We start from the raw sequence: 3,413 nt of genomic DNA, 5'->3' as shown, positions 1-3,413 counted from the left end.
AACTAAGGTTCAAAGGCTTAAAAATAACAAAAAAATGACTTTTGAGTTTGATCGTTCATAGGGAAAAAGGAATATAAGCAGAGGCCTTAGAATCAAAGTAAGGGGACTAAGAAATTTTGCCATAACATTTGCATTTGTGGACTTTTTCTTTTCATGATTTTGGAGTAAGCTTTTGGTTTTTGTAAAGAAAAAAGGTCAAGGGGACAAAGAGAGAAGGCAGAAGAGTAGAATTGCAATGCATAGAACAAGTGAAAGGGATGGAAGGACGAATGAGGATATTGTTCACTCTAGTCACAACGAATGAACATGTATATCTTCCACATCTTCTGTTTGTTTGGTTGTTTGATTGGGTGAACCCTTGGATGCTTTCTCTTTTCCTCCATCCTCTATCTCACTTCACTAGAGGTCTTCGCCCACACACTTCTTGGAGGGCTTGATTTTGTAGTTTGAATTTATGGACTAACAGTTAAGATCTCTTTTTTTCTTTGATATTCTTAATGCATATAGCCTCTTTTATCGATATTCAATGTTCTATATAGGTTGGAAGGAGCTAGATACTAAAGATCCGAGAACAGAGAGGAGGAAAGATGTTCTAAGAATGAATTTTTTCACAACACTAGGACTAAGGGTCACAAGCACTTCATTGCACATTGTTTTGGAGCACTGCACTGAGGTTTCTTTTACCCAATAACTTCCATGCTATTGTGATGATGCATTGGGCTGCAACTTCATTGCACACATTGTGAGGTCCATTGAGGCTATACTTAGTAATCCTAGTTGCATGTGAATGAGATTTTTCACACTCATTGAGCATATACCTTTTGCACAACTTATTTAGAGACTCTATCACTCAATAGGAATCTTGGATGAGTGAGTAAGGGGGTAGGAGAGAGAGGGATGTGAAGGTCTGCAACAACTTTAAATAGGGTTTTTCCAAGACAATCAACACCTTCATCAAGAGTGTTGTGAGTAAGGGGTAGAGTGAAGCTACATTTTTCATCAATGAGAGGCTAGGTATCAAAGAGTAAAATATCCAAATCTAATCAACAAACTCTTTTTGCATACATGCATTGAGCACCAAGCACAACATAGGCACAAATGAATATTCTTCAATGCATTCATTACTCCTTTGTAAGCATTGGCTACCTTATGTGCACATCATAATTTTACGTTGCATACTTGTCAAGCATTAGTGTATGAGCATAAAGTCCATCAACAAGAGCATAATTCTTTTGTAGGTACATAAGTGTCATGTAGGAACTGGGTCAAGGTGGTAGTGTGAGGAATAGGATTCTTTCTTATGATTTTATAAGGGTATGGGGTTAGTATAGGTCTTGTATCTATAAGAGAAGTGATATTAAGAGGAGGGATTGTATGTCTTATACTATATATATCTATTGGTCCTTAAAGATAATGTTTAGTTCTAGAGTCAAGGCATAGTATCTTCACGTTTATTGGCCTACATAGTAGCCACCTATTGGTTGTACAAAAATTTTGAACTTGAGCTATGGCAAGCCCCAAACTGAGTCTCAATGGATCTCTTAATCAAAGCACATATTTGACATAAATTAGACATATCAATCATAGGCTTTGTACCTCTTTCAAATTTGGATAGCAAGCATCAATGTCACAATAAAGCTTGAGTTCTCAACTCATGATAAACCTTTACTCCTTGCACTCCTTGCTCCAACCATGAGCTCCCATAGATGAAATTTAATACCAGTAGAGAGGAAGCGATGGTTGGGTGTGCAGAGTCAATGGGGAGAGAGAGAGAGAGAGAGAGAGAGAGAGAGAGAGCACAAAGTTTAGTAGATACTTCACTACACTTGTTCTTCATTATCTTCACTTATATATAATGTACAATGTGTACATTTATCAGGGATGCTTATCTAACCTTTGGTGACCTTTGGCCATTGACCTTTATCCCAATATCAAGGAAAAGGGTGAATCAAGCTAATGGAAAAGAAATGCATTAAAAAATGACCACATTTGGTGTGTTCAATAGTGATTTGATGAGTGAAGATGTATGAGGGGACAAAGGTATGAAGGAAAAGACATAGTGTTATTTCTGGTATAACATGAATACTATGTCCATACACTCCACACTATACTAGAAGGACCTTGTGGATTAGCTATATGAGGATATGGAGACACTAGAAATAGAAGAGAGGATATGGAATACAATAAGCGGGGGAAGTATGCTCGAAGATGCTTATTGATTGTGAATTATGAAACTTTAGGATCCTTATCTCATTACTTTTGTCTTTGTAAAGTACTGAATATTCAATTCTACATGTGTTATGAGGGCAAGTATTTTTAGACTAAAAGGATTTATGAGAAGGGGAACACCCAAGATTGTGGAGTCATTGCTAGCATTGAGAGAGTCAATGGAAACGTGGGATGATTTGTGTAGCATAATCCAAGATGTTTTGAGACTTCTTTGTATATGTTGTAGATATCAAGTGGTTTAAGGATGTGGTGGAAATAGGCCATAATGCATTAATCAAACACTTTGCAAAAGGCTATATAACTATTGACTCTACAAACTTATGGCAACGGAAGAATGGGACATTGGTATAACTATTGACTCTACAAACTTAAGGCAATGGAAGAATGGGACATTGGTACTACAAAACTTTATGTAGGTATTCACACACACACACACACACACACACACACACACACACACACGCACGCACGCACGCACACACGCACGCACACACACACACGCACGCACGCACGCACGCACACGCACGCACGCACGCACGCACACACAATTCTCACTTTTTGTGAATTTCATAGAATTGTAATTAACATGTTTCTATTTATGTTTGGATAGTTTGTCTTTCAATTATAGATCGTGGAAAGAACAATTGGTGGCACATGATTCCTATCGCTCCACACTTTAGAGGGATATATGATACATGAAGCATATTGATGACGATCATCGTAGTGGAGGCATTAATAATTGTGGTAAAAGAGAGATGGAGGATGATCATGGTGGATGGGACATAAATCATGATAATGCCATCATAGATGTGAATGATTGTGCGATCGGTTTCTATCATAATCATGTTGAGCATAGCAATGATGCTAGTAGTGGGATCAATTTATTTATAGGTTTAGATATTGTTATGGACATTGAAGCATATATTTTGGCGAGGATTGATCTCATTAAGGGTGAAATTTAATCCTAGATAATCATTATATTGTTGCAATTTGTCTAGAATACCATGGCACTTACACATCTCATGTCTTTTATGTCAACTTACTTTGTCTAGACATGTAGGCATCAAGTATAAATGTAATGAATTTGAGGTTTACTTATGATTTTATGGATCAAGATATTTGTGAGTTTAATGCACATGTATTACAGAATTTACATGACTTTATTTTCCTCAATAAGTTATTTT

The sequence above is a fragment of the Lygodium microphyllum genome, chromosome 22 (assembly GCF_053477565.2).
Source record: "Lygodium microphyllum isolate KBCC chromosome 22, Lygodium_microphyllum_v1.1.10, whole genome shotgun sequence".
NCBI lineage: Eukaryota > Viridiplantae > Streptophyta > Polypodiopsida > Schizaeales > Lygodiaceae > Lygodium > Lygodium microphyllum.
Note: the sequence above shows the minus strand (reverse complement) of the source record.